Source organism: Thermobia domestica, chromosome 6, assembly GCF_964235325.1.
Source record: "Thermobia domestica chromosome 6, izTheDome1.hap1.1, whole genome shotgun sequence".
In the NCBI taxonomy this organism is placed as follows: domain Eukaryota; kingdom Metazoa; phylum Arthropoda; class Insecta; order Zygentoma; family Lepismatidae; genus Thermobia; species Thermobia domestica.
In genome coordinates, this window is record NC_137459.1 from 122050329 (window position 1) to 122070200 (window position 19872).

Sequence of the window (19872 nt, forward strand, 5' to 3'; positions counted from 1 at the left end):
ATTTCAGTTTGGCGGTAAAACTTAGGGAAGGGGGAGATTGGAGTTACAAAAAATAAATAAAACTTAATAAGCCTTATGCAGAGTCATTTTAACGTATGATTAGCGTTATGCTAAAGCCGTGGCTACTACAGGAAACACACGTTAATCGAACTCTTTAGTATGGCACCAATCACGTATCAGATCGACTCTGCATAAGGTCTATTAACTCTTGAACCAAGCGACAAATCTCGATCAGATTTCGTTCAAGAGATTTAACATAGATGATGTTTAATTCTGGGATGTTTTTATCATTTCACTTTGACGGAGCAACGTAGGGCGGAGGAAGAGGGGGAGATATACAAAAATCAATATAAATACAAATAAAAGTGACCAGGTTTCTGACTTAACTCTTGAACCACCCGATCGAACTCAATCAAATTTTCAACATAGATGAGGTTAGGAACTCGGGTGGTTTTTATCATATCACTTTGACGGTAGAACTTAGGGGAGGGGAGGAGGAGATATTTGAAAATGATCGAAAATGGCCGTACGCTTAAGCTAGAAACTTGAAATTTGGACAAAACATAGGATTTGTGATGCAAGGTTCCACACAAGGAAATTTTTTTAAAACTCGACGGGAAAGAGGGGGAGAGAGAAGTGGCAATTTTGTCTTAAAATGGCATATATAAACAGCATATTTAAAACCAGCGTTCTTTTTAATACTGCTTATTGCGTAGCAAACCGGTAAGTAAATTTAAATTTGCACAGCAATTTATAAGTTATGTTTCGTATTTTTGACAACGAAGGACAATAGTTGTTGTTATTATTGTGCACTTTATTATTCTACACGAACACGAAATAATAAAAATAAACAATGACTGTATATTACAAACAAGATTAACAATGGGAAGGAAAGGGAAGAAAAAAAGAAGTATATTTAAAAAAAACTATCTTCTGCATTCTATCGATTGTGTAAGCTGGTAATTTGATGTAATTTTATCCATACGGTGTTTTCATCAAGAATCTTGAATACCGTCCTTGAAGTAGACCTCCATTTTTACGCAAAATCGAAATAGCTTAATTTTACCGAAATATCCATTTCCTAACTCATAATTTAGTAAAATCCTACTTGAGTACAGTTCCTTTTTACAGTTTTTTGAACTTTTAAACCGAACAATATTTTGCTTGCGCGAACTTAACACAAGACAGGAAATTATAACAAAACGAATATCCATTCCTGGGCCTATGATACAATTATCAAAACACAGAAGGGCAGAAGAGAGAATACTGCTACAGTCCCATATTTTTGCCAGTGATTTACTTTCCAAAACGTGAGCTAGAATCTTGAGTCTCGAAAGTTCATTAAACCATTCTTTTTACAAATGAAATGAAAAATTATAGGCCATCTGTCATAAGTTCTACGGCTAGTCTCAAGTAATATGGTTTCTGATCCGCAGTAGATTTTGTTCTTCACAACCTAACAGATATCTAAAAGGAAACGTCGAGGTTTGTAGGGAATATTCATCACTGACTTAACTGTATATGAGGTCGAAAGAGAACTGTTCTGTCATGAAGGAAAAACAATGATATAATGCTTTTCTTTGCAATAATAGATCACTTTGGTAATAGATCATATAGACAGATTGCATTTCGCGATCCTATTTTTCGTTTGCATTTCATTTTTTTATATCTTGTGCAACAAACTGAAAAGCGATGACGCTTAGTAAAACGCTGATTTCATTAATAACACACACACACACACACACACACACATTATATATATCTCTTCTCCACCTTTCTATCCATCTTCTCCACCTTTCTATCTCTATTAAAACTTGAGGTTCCTTTTCCCTGTATTGAAACCGGTTTTAATATTGGATCCCATAATTCAGAAATTTATCATAGTTTCACAACTTTTTTTTTTTTTTAAAAAAAACCCTTATTTATTTATTTATTGCCGAAAAACCACATGATATTGCCCAGTTACGCATCGCATATATCAGAGGGTGGTCAAGTCGTGTGAGTTAGCTTAAGGTGGTGTGTTATACTATGTGTTGAATACTATTGTTTTGTGATTCCCTCTAGTGGACTAGTGAACCGGTAAGTAGATCGCAAGTGATTTTTAAAGCGAACATTACCACTCAACCATCTAAAAGTTGACCACCCCTGGTATATATATCGTACGCGATCTACAGAAGTCATCCGATCTTGTTCTAATTTGGTATGAATGTAGATCTTAACTTGCTTAGCACGCGAGTTAAATATTTTACTGTATATAATTATATTTGTTTCCTGAGTTATGGACCATTAAATTCGGAGTTACTTAAATTTCCGTAACAAATAAATATCACTAATTGCTACTCAAAATAAGAATAAGAGTGAAATACATGAACAGATGTGTTAAAACATTAACCTGTTAATCATTACGTACTGCATAAAAGCAGTTTTTACTTCGTAATAATAAAGATTTGTTGAACTTAATGAAGATTCTTTTTCGCAATCGACAAAATCACTAGTAGTAAGAACAAAAGATGATATCGTCTATGTTTCAAATAGAATAGGTAGAAATTTGTGTTTAACTAGAGAACAGTCTTAAGAACTTATTTATTTACTTATTTAACGAACTTCCAGAACCAGCTTGAAAAGTAAATATTTAACAATATGTGGAACCAGAAATACAAACAGAATTTTTCTCCAAGGGAGGAGGATCCAAAAGATCGACACAAAAGCGAAATTGCAAATACACACATCTTGATACACATACGAAACAATAATTATATTTAAGCACATTGCATAACTTAACTAACTACGGTAAATATATTTAATATTGCAGTGTGTGGGTAAGAAAATTCACCCGTGTTAGTATTTATAGAGTATTAAAACTTTTTAAATTTATACAATGCCTTTATTTTTTTTTCTATAGCGATATGGTAGGCAATTTTGTATTAAAGTATTTATTTAGAAGTTTTTAAACAAATCAAAAAATTGACATTGGACGGCATCAAAAAATCTTATTTTGCCAAGAAAACATTTAATGCAAAATTTACTTTTCACGATCTCTCACATCTCACATATAATTTTATATATTATTGCTCATTTATTATGTTAAAAACTTTTATATAGTATCTTTATTATGTTTTCAATAGTATTGTATGCAATTTTAGATTAAAGTATTTATTTAGAATTTTTTTTCAAAAAAATGACATTGGAACGCATCAAAAGAAAATCTTATTTTATCAAGAAAACATTTAATGCAAAATTTACTTTTTACGATAAAAATATGTCATAAGAACTATATTATCTTACACATTCGTCACATATTGAAAATCTTAGTTTTTTTTTCAAAATTATGCACCAAAAAATTATGTGGGCGAAAATTCTCTCGTGTTAGTATCTATAGAGCAGCATTTCCCAACCTTTTTCAACTTGCGGCACACTACGGGTGTAACTTGAATTCTCGCGGCACACTCATAGATAATATTATTTGTAAATATAAAATACCGTGGCATTTTTTCTGTGATTACTGATCTTCTCACAGGGAAGAAAGCTCGATCACTGGTTTTCCCCTGTGGTAAATCATTATGCTTATTTTTCATTCTAATTTAAAAATAGAAAACTATTGCAATGAAAAATTGGACTCTGTTTTTTTAAAACTAAGCTTTCTTTTTCGAAAACTGTATCCAACCTTTCACTAAGAAGAAAGATTACTTAATAACGAACGAACGAACAAATCTCTTTTAGTTTTAAAACACAAATGTAGATAATTTGTATGCATATTTGCTTTGTCGAAAGGATTGAATGATATTTTAAATTTTCAAGTTACGAAAGAGTCTCCAGCAATAAAGAAGCAATAATAGTCATAACAATGATAACAAATACCTTTTTCAACATTAAAAATGTACAGAAAAGTAACACGGTATATAATTTAAAGTTGTAGATTCATAGTAGAGGTTCATAGTAATGTGAAATACAAATATACAATTTTCCTGTCTTGCAATTTGATTGCTACAGAATTAATAATTTGTTTGGATTTCCTCGCGGCACACCAGCGGCCCATTCACGGCACACCAGTGTGCCGCGGCACAACGGTTGGGAAACGCTGCTATAGAGTATTAAAACATGTTAGTACACTACGGTCAATATGTTTTAGTATGTATTTCAAAGAAACCAAACCTCTTTCGAAAATCCAGGTGAGGTAATTGTCCTCCATATCCCCACTACGCGCGTCCATGTCTATAACTTCTCATTCATTCAATGTATCTTATCCGATTCGCTTTTAGAAGTTACAAGGTTTAATTTTCAGTGTAAAGACAAAACGGACTGATTTCCACCATTGCCAAGTTATCACTGTGGAGAGGTTGGTTAGCTGGATTGGACTTCAGTGCTCCTCTCAGCACCAAGGCTATATGGGATGTGGACCTACAGCTTAACATAAAACTCCACCCACATGAGCTCCTACAGGAAATGGAACCTTGGTCTCCCACACCAAAAGTTCATACGCTAACTATATATCTGCGATGATCCTTCGTGGAGGGAGTTACAAGTGAAGGGTAAGGGAAAAAAAGAAGGAATGTCACAAAAGTGCATTTTCGAGAAAAAGGCGTTTTAATATTGAAAACCGCGTACAAATGAATAGGGTCAGTCATATCTTTTGCCCTTTTTACATTGACAATTCCACATTTACGCATGCATGGCATATACAGTCAAATAGTACCAAGAGTCATCAACAGATAGGCCAAAGCACACACACGGACATTCCTTGTTCTTTCCCCTTACCCTTCAAGTGGTTAGAATTGTAACAAATCTCACACGTGTCAGCACAACAGCACTGAGTTTTGATAGTTTTAAACCATTTTTTCGCCAGATAGGGAACTAACTGCTGAAAAATCCCAATGAAACAACAACGGCCTAATTTAATAGGCAGGCTCCAAATCGATGTTAGCTACACAAAACACCATTGGATTAACACGTGCACACAGTTCTAACAGAACCTATGTACACTTGTATGCCAAGCAAATCCTTTGAGATAAGCCCCCAACTTTAGTAATGCAACGATCATTTTATTTTCCAGTAAATACTAAGCAGGTTTATAAAACTTTCCAAGTTTTGAATTATTATTTTTATCCATTGCTTTGATTCCTCATAAAGTTGAAAGGAACATGATGCTGCGAGATGTATCACAATATTTATCTTAGGATCGAATCCATACATTCCTAATGACGAAACAAAGAATCACAGAGAAATACTTTCATTGATTTTGAAGTATTATAGCATATTATCGGGGAGAATCTGAACGAAAGAGCTCAGAATTCCCCCTCCCCCGATTTTCTTAACTTCTTGTTTGTTATATACTCTCTTTTGTACCTCCAGGGGAAACTAGTTTAAAAGTAATCTCTGCATGTTATATACACCCCTGAATGTGACAATACATAAATGTTGCTAATATTTTACTTCGTTTGATTCTTTTCAAATAAGTTCTCAGTACTTTGGATATCATAATGTACACTACCCTGTTTACAGATAGCAAATAGTGTTCGTTGATTTATGTGAATACATACATATAATAAATAGGTAAAACATAGATAAGGAGGGCAACAGCATCAATGGTCTAACACAGATAACGGTTTCCTATCTAAAAGCAGTATATTTGTTCATGATTAAAAATAGAGATGACTGATGTGTGTTCTGCCCAAGATGATGTCAAGAATCAAGAACGTGTTTCTGTAACAGCATGACTGGTGGTCATGCACTAAGAGGTATTGTGTAATGCTATTTCCTTCTAAAGAAATCTACATTTTTTGAAGCACGTCAACAAGAGGTAGCGAGCGTTCATGCAATAAATTCTTATTAGTAATAACCTCATCTGAAGTGCCCTGACGATCACATGTTATTGTTGCTCGTTGATTTAGACCTTTAAAAAAAACAATATTTCAAAGACATATCAACTTTGTTTTTAAACACTACAACGCTACATAAAAAATAATTTTAAAAAACGAAATAGTTTAGTTAACCACATTACGTTCATTATAGGGTGATTCTCAGCGTGACGCACGGGACATTTGTACACAAAAACTGCTTTTTAAAACAAAAATGTATTTTCAATTAAAATAAAAAGTATGTCAAAATTAGAGGGGAAATTATTATTGCATAGTTAAATAAAATTAAATACTCAAAACAACTGCAAATTTGAGTTATAAGCCAAAATTAAGCGTTACGCACGGGACTCAGACAAAAAGCTCATTTGACAACCTAAATTTCATTGGATATTCTCTGCGATTTATGGCAACATTTTCATTTTATATGCCATAACTTATGTCCTACATTCATTCTCCTTACTGTGCATTATATTTTTAAAGTGGAAAATAGAATTTAATTATGTTTTCTTTTTCGACTCACTGTTACGCACGGGACAGAAAAGTAACCATGCTATTGTTTGGTTGTTCTAAGACTGTTATTATGGAATATCCTTACTAAAGAGATTGATATTTTAAGATTAACATTTGGGCATTAACAAGCATAAAAAATTTTCATCTATAATTTAATTTGAATGAATTAAATTACATTCCAAAGTATCAACTAGGCAACTCGCTTAGTGTTATTACCATGTCTTTGGGGTATTTGAGCCCTGATTTGTGGCGTTCAAACCACATAAAGTTGTGCAACTGTTGAGCTGCTCGATCCTCTGTGCTACCTACCAAACGTAGTGTCTTTTGAATGCTGACATTGTCAGGTGAAATGCGGGAAAGTGAATTGAAGGGAAACAGTTGGTTTTTGGTTATTTTGTATTATTGACTAGCAGCGTTCACCCCGCTTCGCTGCGGTCACCCCGGAACGCAATAAACTTTGTTACTTAGATAATTTTTACTTTTTCGCTTTCAAGTGATATGATAAAAACCATAGAAGATTGCAGTAAATCTTAACATTATATCGCCTGTCATTTATGTTAACCCGCCCCGCTTCGCTGCGGTCATCCCGGTGCTGGCATATTGTAAAAGTGTCTGTAAAAATAAGCAAATCAATTAAAAAATTTTAAACAGAAGATTCAAGCTATTTTCCGCTGTATATCGCCTGTCATTTATGTTAACCCGCCGAGTGACACGGTCATGCGGGTTGCATATAAATACGTTTATTTTTACCTATGATGAACTAATAACAAAGGATTTGTACGTTATGGACACTTGAATGGTCAATTATCTCAAGACACTGGTAATTAAAAATTAAAGTGATATGATAAAAACCATCTAGGGTCCAAATCCTAATAACCCCCCAAAAATGAAAGAAATTGGTTCAGCCGTATTAGCGTGATGAGCGGACAAAGGATTTTGTACGTTCTCTTTTATATATATAGATTATTACTTCACAGTGAAGATTTGCTTTAATGAGAGTTTTTTTTTTTTTTTTTAAAGTAAGTAATATGATTCACAGGCAAGTCACTCTGTTCCAAGTAATATTGTCAGTGATGAACTGAATCGATCAACGAAAGCAATGAGTGGCACTGAAAGGGCTAGAAAATTTAGACAAACATAGGAACAAGGTGAGACTGAAAAATAAATTGAGAATACAGCGTTATAGGCAAGTTAAAAAATTAACTCTTTTCCTCTCACGCCCCTTTTGCGAAACTCATTCCTCATTGTTTCGTTGTTGACCATTTAGAAAAGGAAAACACACTAAAATGTGAAGAAGAACAAGGTAAGTCATCTTAGATTGGTTCAAGGAAAACGAAAACAGTGTCAATGTACAGAATGATATATATTCATCAAGTGATGAGAGCAACATTAATTCAGAATACAACTTTGAAGACGATGTTCATAATGATATTCCAACCCTCCAACTATCGAGCTCAAAATGGGCAATATTAGAGCAGGTGCATTTCTTCTAGTGAAATTTGGTTGTGGTTCGTCCAGAAATAGGATTAAATAGTGGTATGTGTGTGTGTCTGAAAGTGATGTAGAAGAAGATGAAAAACTGAAAGAGGACTTTTTCTCTTGTTTTGATCTCAGAAACCACCTCCGAACTTTGTCCACATGCTTGTGTTCAGTTGCAATTGGCAGGAGACAATTTTGAATTACAAGTTGGCAACTTTGTATCTCGAAACCAAAGCTGAAATCCAGAATCTACAAGAGGACCTTTTCTCTTGTTTTGATGTCAGGAATCACCTATCACCTCCCGAAATTTGTAACGACTTTTCTTTACACCCTGTATACAGCAAATCAAAATCTACCATTTCTGACACAAAAATATACTGTATTATATCTGTAGCTATACGACATTTGTAACGTTTCCCTCCCAAAATACCAAAAACGTAATAAGATTGGATATCTAGATATAGCGAAATTGAAATCGTGGAATATTGTTTTTTTTTCCTTTTTCTATTCACCGGTTCAATAGTTCTTTGCAGCTTATATCAGAATGACTTTCTAAATTTTTAATACCATTCATTACCTTTAAATTATTCAAGTAAAGTTTTTTCTTTTATAAAAAAAAAAAAAAAGTGGAAATGAACTTAGCAAAAAACTTCAAATAATGGTTCTATAGGGGTAAGAGGTAGATAAATTCAACGACAGAAGAAGAAAATGAACGAAAACTTTTCATTGTTCCTGATGCCACAATCAAAGCTACTTTAATGTTCCGTTTGTATTCATTATTTAACCAGTGGTCAGTGTAATAGAGTCAAATGGAATTTTATACCTGTTGATATCACTGGAGCATCCTCGTACAAAATTCATGAAGCCAAAGAAACGTTCGCTGGCATTTGTTCAAAAGCTTTATAGAGAGAAACTTGTAGAGATCTCAAAAAAGAAAATGAAGAAGCACAGCTATATTCGATGTTCTGGATTAAATGTTTTGTTCTATAAAATGGAGTTAATATTTAATACACTAATACATAAGAATGGAATCAAGTACAGGAAAACTACATAGAAGTGCACTTAAATGTAGCATGGAGTAGGTGGAAAGTATAACTGTTTCCTTCCTTCCAACGTGAATTTGTGCCACACTGGACGAGACTGATATCTTCCTTAATTGACACAATTGTATTATACTAAAGTTGAGCTACTGATACACCAATTTTTCATATGATAGCAGTGGCGCGCTCACGAAAAAGGCCACATGAACTCGTTTCCAAAGGAAACTAAACACAAAATAATAGTTTGGGATATAAACAATAATGTAATATTCTTTTTTAATTAAAAATGAAGATACAATTCTAAAGTTTAAATCTTGAGGTTTTATTTTTTTTAATTTACCCGTTGTGCCCTCTTCGGAAAAATCTTGAAAATGAAATGAAATGAAATCTTTCAGTTTAACGTCTCACGATTATGCCTGTTAGGTTAAGGGAGACTATGACTGAAGCAAGTGAATGATGGAAGAATCGGTGGAATTAGAAAGTGGGAGGAAACGGGAGTACCACCACGGACACGTTGTTGTTCACCACAAACTAACCTCGCCGTGGATCAAACCGGGGCCGGGGTTCATTTACATGCACCACAGGAAAGAGCTCTACTATTGAGCTACCGTGGACCCGGTGAAACTCTTGAGTATGTGCAATATCTTGTACCCTACTGCACATTTTAAAAGATATGCGTCAGAATAGAAGTATGAATGCCGCTGTATGACACTATATAAAACTCATTCACAAACAGTTCAAATAACTCTCCTTAACAACACTATTGGGTGTGCCTATATACAAGAGGCATTCTCGTTGAAGATGAATATTTTAAGCCTGAGTCCATTACGAGTTGGTTATCTAACACCATCCAATTAACTCTAAGTTACAAAACAAATAATAATCTGTTACCTTTATTACACTTTTTGCAGTTCCCCAAAAGGAAAACCTCGATGCCTCGGTAATGCCATAGCATTGAATCATGTACCCAATTATACGTGTTTGAAAGTATTCTTTTGTTTTCTGAAAGTGTCATTAAGAAAATAATAATGTTGTAAATAATATATTGTCAACTGTATGATTACTTCAGAGGTGTCTTCGTTTTCTGTGCCACGTGCTAAGTCAACATTCTACAATTTCCATTCCACACTGTGTCTCGTCCTGGTAGGTCTTCGGAAGAACTAGTCTGACTGGTGGAAGAACAGGCTGTAGTGTGGCAAACTGTACTTTTATATAACTAGCACTTCTTCATATCCTGTTCACTACATAATAATATACCTTGTTTACAAAGACATGCAAAAGTAATAGAAACGAAAAGATCTGTGAACAATATCATCAGTTGCTACATAACACATGCGAGGCCAAACAAACTTCCTTTGTAAAGAAGACAATTTTCTTCGGTCGAACACAATATTCTACTTAAAAATAATACCGGTACGCCTATAATGTGTTTTAATATGTTAATTCCATTTCTGCACTATTACCTATACATTACAAATCAAAGAGAGGAAGAAAATTTTTCTTCGCTTAAATCAAGGGCCCCTCTCAACATTCATCACCTGTTCGGATTCAATTTTGGAACTGTCCAGAAATTTAAGTCTCATTTAATATTCTTTTGTGACTACGGTAATATTGAGGTGAAAAAAGTATCGACAAAATCAATTATCTCAAATATCAATATAACAAGATTATTTATCGTACACTATTAATTCACGTAATTCATTATAAAGAAATATATGAAAGATTTTAAAGTGATCGCCGAATTCGCACTTCGAAAGTTGGGAAAAGAATTCCAGGGTATCGATATCGATATCCAGGGTATATATATCGATTCCAGGGTAGCTAGATTGTGGTTGTCAACATCTAGTTCGTTGGATTTCTCTGTTTATTCCTGTTTCTTCCGACTTCCCTCATTCCACAGATGTTTCCATCATTCAAGGTGGTCAATTTGTGGCTGATTTAGTTTAGCTGACATCTTGTTCGGTTGAATTGAATGTCAACAGAACTTGTACTGAATCTCTTGCTAATCGAAGGCAAGAAATTTGTTTTCAACTAACTTTAAAGACATTCTATTTTCTGTAGTCTATGTGCTCTGGTTAATCAGCGAAGTTGGCTACATCGATTAGTGAAAAAACCCTTCTCGCTGACATTTTTGGTGTGATGAGCGAGCACGGCGCGGAAGTTTACAATATCGTCCTTTTCGGAAGATGTATTATAGAATTGTAAGAAAATGTTTCTGGAACATCAAAGAACACAAATTAGCGTGTTTTTTTTTACACCAAAAATAATCTAGCAAATTAGTCCAAACATTGTAGTGTCCAAACTATCATCATTATATTTTTCCTTCACTGCTAAATCACCTTTCGCAAATTGAGGTTTCCGTGTACCACAATCCTATGTTATTTCATATTTTATTCCAGCAGATATAGGAATTCGATTTAGAGGAGAATGCGACTTTAACGTGATTTGATTTTCAAGTGTTCAATCCATAATTTATTGAAGATTGGGCAAAGGTATATATAAATTTCGTCATTACATGGGAGATATAACAAAGGAAAAAATGTAATAATTTTTCCTTTGCATTTTCTTTACGGATAAGTCTATTGGAATAAGACTTATTGTGAAGTACTGAAGATATTCGTTCATCCATTGGTGAAGGGGGTAACTACTTCAGATCTGTACTTCCTTTTTATATCGAAAATGTTCAGTTTTTGACTTCCATGCAGTTGAACCGATCTGTGGATGATCGAGTTTTGAGGTTGCCTATTGCCCATTAAAATTAGGCGATTCGTTTTTTTTTAATCTGCGCCTTATTACAACAAAGGGTGTAGGGAAAGTACCAAACGTAACGTTAGGGCTAGTTCTCCCACTGTATCTCCGAACATTTTTTGTTCTATTGGAATGTGACTTTCATTAATGGGTAGTCCCATAAACATACTGTATTGCCTTCAATACTACTCACGTGAGGAAATACTCTAGGACCTGCAATCCCCTTTGATCACTCTTAGTTTTATCCGAATTTTAGCTGATTGGGTCAGAATATTAGACATCTTTTTTTTCTCTTTTTTACTTATCATGATTAGATGCATATCTATATTTTTACATCATCCCTTCTAAAAATTCCAATGTTTACGTTCAACCCACTTAACGCAAAAATTGTCCTTTTAAAACCATTCATTTTAATAGTTCCTTCGCGTCTTTTTCGTTTCAACGTACGTATGTCCTATAAAAGAACTGTGAAATGATCTTTACATACGTAAGATTAATAATATTAATAATGTAAGGATAAAATGTGTGTTCATTTGAAATTTTGACGTCAAAGCACTGTACTAATTTTAGTTATTCTTCCAATAACTGACAATAATTGGTCCAGATTTATTTTACGAAGGAGGCATTACAAACATCATATTCTAGCACTAGTAGTGACAAACAAGTATAACGGGATCTACCTTCTCATTTCCTAAACAAAACACTGTATTGTTCCAACATTTGAATATTTGATATGTTGTTTCGTGGGATAAAATTTGGTACATGACAACTAACTTACAAAAGGTTGTAGTACAAGAAATCGTGCATTTTGTATAGTTCATTGTAGTGGCGTAACTAACGGACCTGCGGGTCTTGCAATACGGAGGATGGGGTCCGCATGGCAATTTGAGTTTCAAGGAATAACTGTACGATGTTAAAATCCACTTTCCAGGTTTCATATTATTTCGCATCTTTTCCTTAGTATCGTTCGGTAGACTTCTAATAAAGGATGTCTCAATAAGAGAGGCGGATTGGGATTATGAGCTTAGGATCGCTTTCAGCAGGAAAGCTATAGGAAACTTGTACCTACAACTAAACGTGGAATCCGAACCACACGAGTTCTCGTCGAGAATTGAACCCGGATCTACCACTCAAAAGGAATAACAGTGATTGATGTAATGTAATTAAATAAAATTATATAAATAAAATTATATAAATAAAATTATATAAATATTTTATACAATTACATAGAGTAAATGTTCCGATTTTAGAATGCAGGTATTAACCTTTTCAGGACCGACAGGGATTTCAAGAAAATCGTAGACATTTACGTTGGTGGCCCTAGTACCACTTTTAATTGTCACAGGGACATGAATTATACCTTGTTGTAAAGTTCATAGAACACAAATTCCAACGAGCTAACTTTTGTGCCTCCTCCCGTGCCAAACTCGTAGATTTTTTTAAAAAAGATATACTTTTTTTTTGTTTTTGAAAATTTGTGAGAGACTGGCAACTCTGTTACTTGTCGTACTCAGGAAAAATATTTTCACATGTACGCCAGATATTGGGCACTATCATATAAAAAGTGAAGGGCGAAAGTTCAATACCAAGTGAGAAAAATCCTGAATGTGTTTCCTACGAGAATCACCCTATATATATTTTTCGAAATATTTTGGTCTACCCTGACGTTGGCAGCCCTAGAGACGCCCCTAATTATCACAGAGATATAAGCCATACCTCGCTGGAAAGCTTATGGAACACAGATTTTAACAAGGTAACTTTTGTGCAGCCCATGAGTACCACAAATAACAGTGTTGGCAGCGTCCCACAAACTTCGAAAAAGAGTATTTCCCCCGACTTTTTCTTCTTCCTCCTGTACGGTTTGGACACGGGAGGCACAAAAGTTACCTTGTCGGAATATAGGTAGGGTGTCGCTAAGGTTGCCAACTTCAGGGTCCATCGAAATATATACAGGATGATACTCGTAAGTACGATGTTCCGATTTTTTTTCTCTCTTGCTATTGTATCTTATTTATTTTTTTATATGATAGTTCCAAAAGTCTGGCGTACATGTGACTTTTTTCGGCGTACGGCAAATAACATTGTTGCCAGCGTCCCACAATTTTCAAGTAATATGTTGTTTATAAGAAAATGTACACTGAAAAAAGGGTAAATTCAATACCTCTCCCATTCACCCCTCGCAAGCCCAATGGCCACACACAGGGGGCCACTAGTTATGTTCATTTATCTTTATTGACACCGGTACTACTTTTTATGCTTGTAGCTCTTTTTTTGGAAGGGGGAGTTTCCCCCAAATGCTGAGGGGAGGAATACTAAAAACATCCAACTTCTCCCCTTACCCTTCCGCACCAGGAACCCCGATGTGGATGAAATGCACATCGTTGGAAGATTAATTCTTTCTAAAGAGATCCTGAACCGTTGGTCCTGAAAAGGTTAATTTGCACAACACCTCATTTTGTTAGGTTGATAACACTATTCTCACGACCATGGTATCAGTGATTGTCGCAGACTAGCAGATATGGAGCGCTTCACGAAGAAATAACGCGTTTTGATAATGAAAATGCAGCACAGAAATGGCTAGTGTTATGCAGAAACTGTAAGGAAGCTTCGTAAAACTCTTGCAACGAACCTTTTTGTTGAAGAAGAATGAATATGGTTTCAACGGTGTCTTCCCGTTGTGCCTACTTCCCGTTATGCCTACAGGCCCTCCAGCACTTTGTAGAAAATATTTTTAATGATCTTATCTGTAGGCAGAACGGTAATTCCCGTTGTGCCTACTTCCCGTTCTGCCTACTCTTTCGAGACGGGGAATTCTGTGCAGGGAGGGATCTTTTCTAGGGATTTTTTCTTTAGTAATTCTAATAGATTCTGTAAGAAGAATAACTATTCCTTTAAATTTCATCATATATTTTAAATGTTATCTTACTTGCTCTTCTCAGAAAAAATGACTAGGTACAGTTTTGTTATTAGCAGCGTTATTCACGTCTACTTTAGTAGAGATGTGTTTTTTTAATACTTACAGAGAAATGGAAAATTAATTGATTCAGTTACAAGAAAATAAACTTATTTCGGTCTAATATCAAGTCATTTCACAACAAAATTTTATTCAGTTTTCCAGTAGTTCATCTCCAACATTCTAAGGCTCGCAGTACGTAATAGGTGCTACAGTTCACATCCTCAAAATATATTTGGCCATATATTAAACAAACAATGCAAGAAGATGCATAATTCGGTCTCTTTTCTTTTTTCTAAAAAAAGCCTTTGTCTTCTACATCACAGATCTTTTTCCGGCATCACCTCTATATATGATCAGGTGCTTTGTCCTCTATACATGATTCTGTATTACACGCAATATGTCGTACTTATATTGTAAAAAAAGAAAAAAATGGGACCGCAATGGCTCAGGGGTAGAGCGTTCACCTCTGGTGCATGGGGTCCATGGTTCGATCCCAGCTCGAGCCAGGTGAGCTTTGTGGTGGACAAACACCGTGTGCGTTGGTTTTCTCGGTGTTCTACCGTTTTCTCCTACTTTCCACTATTTCATTCATTTCTCATCATCACCGTCTCCTTTAGCCTAGCCAGCATTACCGTAGGACGTAAAACTTAAAAATTTCATTTCATTTCATTTATACTGTCAATGTAAATACTAAATACCACATATCGTCTTTTAGATCTTTTTTTTTTTTAATGTTTGTTTCACATACAATGTCTAACATTCTTGCAACTGAGTCAACCAATTTTCCATGTATGATGAAACTTGTAGAGGTGGTGGTTGTTTTTACAGAAGCTTTTAGAAATACTAAAGAAATATTCCCTACAAAAATTCCTCCCTGCACATAATTCCCTGTCTCGAAAGAGTAGGCACAACGGGAAGTAGGCACAACGGGAATTACCGTTCTGCCTAGAGATAAGATAATTAAAAATATTTTCTTTAAAGTGCTGGAGGGTCTGTAGGCAGAACGGGAAGTAGGCACAACGGGAATGAACCGTTTCAACAGGATGGCGCAGCCTGCCACACCTCTCGTGAGACAATTGCCTTGCTGCGTGAAAATTTTCCAGGATGAGTAGTCTTTCAGAATGATGATAGGAACTGGACTGCAAAGTCGAGAAAGAGAGAGGAAGGTGTCTGATGTCATATTTAATTTCTAAATCCGGACCTCTTCCATATGTAATAATGTTTTAATATTAATGAATTTCCTAAATTACACTGTTTTATAGGCACTTTAAATCCGTCACTTTATTTCTGGTTTGTACTTAAAAAGCCACTCAATTTACCGCGAACAGTTTATATACAAAGTGGAATAATAGATAGGAAGGATTTAACAATCAGCTAAGAGTGAATTAATATATACTTTATTGCTTGGTATTGATAAGAACAAACTTAAACTGGGAATAATAATAATTAGGGCTAAAATAGTCATTTTTATATAATGTGAGGAAATAGTGACTGACTAGAAGGAACATTAAAGTAAAATTTATCTATTGTTGTATGAACTTCGCGTATCTTTATCAACGTGCAGAGAGGGGCGGTTGCCATTTTCCCAGAGGAGCTCATGCATCCTTAGTGATATATGTCTAGTATTCTACATCGCTTCCCATCTCATCGTTTCACTAAAAGAGAACGTGATTTGGTCCACGTGAACGTTCATGATTACAAATGTGGCTTTTGCTAGTTATGAGTTTCCATTTCATCTCTTGTAAAATTTATTGGCTTTACTTTTTCAGTATTCCATTAATTATTTTCTCCATTAAATAATTTAATTATTAAAGCAATTTGTACTAGTGCTATATTAGAAAACAACTTTCCATCAATTACGGTTACCTCTACATTTATGTTGTTATAATTTTAATATTTTACTTTTTCTGTACTTTTTATATGTAAATTTTATACAGGTTGCTATTGACATAAATTGTGTTTCTGTCATTCAAAATCTTCTACAGACAAGGTTGAGTTTTTATGAACAGGGATTTTAGTTATTTAGATTATGTTACTTTAGGGTTTATTGGTAGACTGGGTGAAATTTTGCAGGAAACTAAAGTAGCCTACTTTTAGTGTTATTATATCAAATTTGTAATCCACATTTTGGAAGTAATCCCCATGCCGTAAATGTCGCCAATACCTAGTGGCCCACTTGCCGGTAAATGTAGATCGTCGATATAGGGCCTAGAGACGCGACAAAGGATCGCCGCTAATATGCCACTAGCGGCAGGGTTTCGTCAAGTCGAAATAGATTTCTAGAGTCGGGGTGTTGAAGTTACCACCGCGTAGTAGTGAGGACTTTATTTTGGTCCACGCTCCATGGAATCGTCGCGGATAATCGCGAAGGGAGAACTATCGCCAGTCATGTGCATATGGTTATTATTATATATTTTATTTTCCTGACGAATTGTTCCTAACCTAAAGTGAGCTCTGGGGATCACGAGTAATCCCTGCCTCTACATTGCGAAGTGAAAAGTCTTGAGATGAGTGCGTATAATTGTATAAATTTAGATGGTAACTGTTGCCGATAATTGGAAAGGAAATATTTGAGAACTATGAAATAAAGTAAATAGATGCACGTCAGTTTGTTATAAAATTACATGACGAACGCAATTTATTTTATCCCAAACGGTTATCGTCGAATAAGCACGGTTAAAGGAGCAAATTAAAAAGACAAAGATTGATCAAATTAAAAAGGCCTCAATGATGTATCTCTCTACAAGAGACGTTTTTATAGTCTCCGTGGCGAAGTCGGAAGAACACGCGCCTAGTAATGATAAGGTTAGTGGTTCGCGCCTACCCCATGGTACTTTTTTAGTGTTTTTTTTTCACTCACTTTAATGTAAACAAATCACGCATATAGGCGATTTAACATATTTTGGGGGAGTAACTTTGTGGTTCATTGACGTTTCATCGCGTCTCGGCCGTTGGTGGTATAATTTTCAAAACGGAAGTGGTGCTACCGTTGATAGTCGCTGCAGGGCCGCAAAGATGTCGCTAGTTGCCCATCGGTGATCCATCGACGCTCACGGCATGGGGGTATTTTCTATTATTACTACAATATTACTTTAATATTGGTTTTCATCAATGACACGCACGCAGTCAAGCGTTCAAATATAATTTTACACACAAATTAAAAGAAAAATGAATTGTCACATACCCTCAAATAGTTTCAAATAGGACTTTTCTGAAATTTCTATCTTGCTATTTTCTTTTCCCTATACTTAACCATTCAAATGTATTTAAGCATCTCTTCTTCTAAATCATGGGATATTGATATTGTAATTGTCTTTACACTTAGTTTACAACAGTTTTGAAATTGCTAATAGATTTCAAATTGAAAGGCAAGAGTAAGTCGACAAGCAGCACTCGATTCTGTCTGATATCAGTGCTAGGTTGTGATTACAAACCGCCAACATTTGATCGATTAGCTATGCCGCCAAATAGATTAAATTAAAATGTCCCTTTACTTGCGTTTTTCATCCATTTCTCTGAATAGCATATTCCATGGGGAGCTAAACTAAACAACTAAATCTCATTTTGGTTCTCAAAGTTTTAAATTGGCTGCTCTTTAGCTCCGGGCCTAGTAAGACCCATAGCTTTACGTAGAATCTGACCCACATGTTCACCCACCGGAAATCAAAACAATTCTCACACGAAAAGAATAATGCTCATCATTTAGCAATGAGGAACAGTAATGAAAATAAACATTCAAGATTAATGAGAAATAAACTCTAGGAAAGACAGTAAAGAGGATCGCGCGAAGCTAAAGGCTAATGAAATTTACCAGCAAGAAAAGTTACACATGTTTTATCATAAGCACCTAACAATAATTCATTGCCGTACATGTTGCATAGAAGCTAGAAAATGTAATTGATTTTAAACTATACAGTACGTTAAAGTCACCATTACCTGTCAAGATATTCACGGATCGACTCCATTGACGAACCGAGATGATTGTTCTAGGTGTCTATTACAAGAAAAGAAAAAGAAACTGAATTCAAAAGCTTATCTTTCGTTGAAGAGCTACCGCGTGAAATAACAGACGGGCTAACAAAGGAGGGTCACAAAGTTGCTAAGCTGAGATCCGAAGGAGACAATTGTGTTTGCATTTGATATATTATAACTAGACCAATCCCAAAGTTATACGTGTCACCGGACGGGATATCATGAATTACAACATATTTTGCAATGTAAAAGCTACAAAAAAAAAAAAAAAAATCACATTACAGAATGGTTTGCATCGCGTCATTTGTTCGGAAACGGTTGGGTAAATGGAAAACTGAGAACACGTATCCCGTCATTTTCAAAGAAACACTTTATGGGGTAGAAAAGTTTGCCCCAGGGTCCCCCGCAGGGTCCCAGACGGGGTCCAACTCAAAATTGTTGAATAGCAAGGGAGTTAAGTAGCACATCGTTTGAAACCTGTTGTAAAATGAAAGAAAATGGAGCAACTCTCGACTCTCTACGACAACCCTGTGCAAAATGGCGGCGGGTCGAAATGTAAACAAAAAAAAAATATTAAAGAGTCCATGGTCACACCTATAAATCGGAAACGATGTGACAAATGTGAAAACAAGAAAGGAAGTATGGCATTATTTTCAAAGCACAACAATTTAAGTTAAAACGTCTTGCCTCAGGGCCCCCATAGGATCCAAGGTGGGGTCCAACTAAAAAGTTTCAAATGGCAAGAGGAGTTAAGTAGCACACCGTTTGAAAGCTGTTGTTAAATGAATGAAGATGGAGCAAGTCTCGACTCTCTACGATAATCCTTTGCAAAATGGAGGCGGGTCTAAATGTAAACAAAAGCTTAATTGAATCCAAGATGGCCGCTTAAAACCTATATCGAAAGGATAGGCATACCAAACTGCTGAAGCTAGGAAAACCAAATTTGGCATGAATGTTGATCAGTAAGTGACGAAAAGATGCAAAATGTTTAAAAACGCGATATCTTGAGTTCAAAATGGCGCACTATGTGTCGAACGCATGTCCAGCTCAAACCATTGGTGTTGCAGAAGCGAGATATAGTATTTATGGTTAATAGCAGATATCCACAAAATATCAAATAGTATTATCTGTAATCCAATATGGCTGCCAGTATGAAAAATGAGTTTGTATATAAATATGCTATTGTTTGGAATATTGTGACCAAACCAACAATGTTTGACGCAGCTCGATGTACTGAAATGATTTACACGTGGTTTGGTACTGCTCGCCAATCTTGTAAATGAATGTTTTGTGTATATTTAATATTGCTTGA

The 19872-nt window shown here is 35.2% G+C and overlaps 1 protein-coding gene across 2 annotated transcripts in view; it reads right to left on the bottom strand.

Moving 5' to 3' along the window:
- Positions 1 to 19872, bottom strand: part of cher (filamin A protein cher) — a 627873-nt gene that overhangs the window by 330150 nt on the left and 277851 nt on the right. The window lies entirely within an intron of this gene.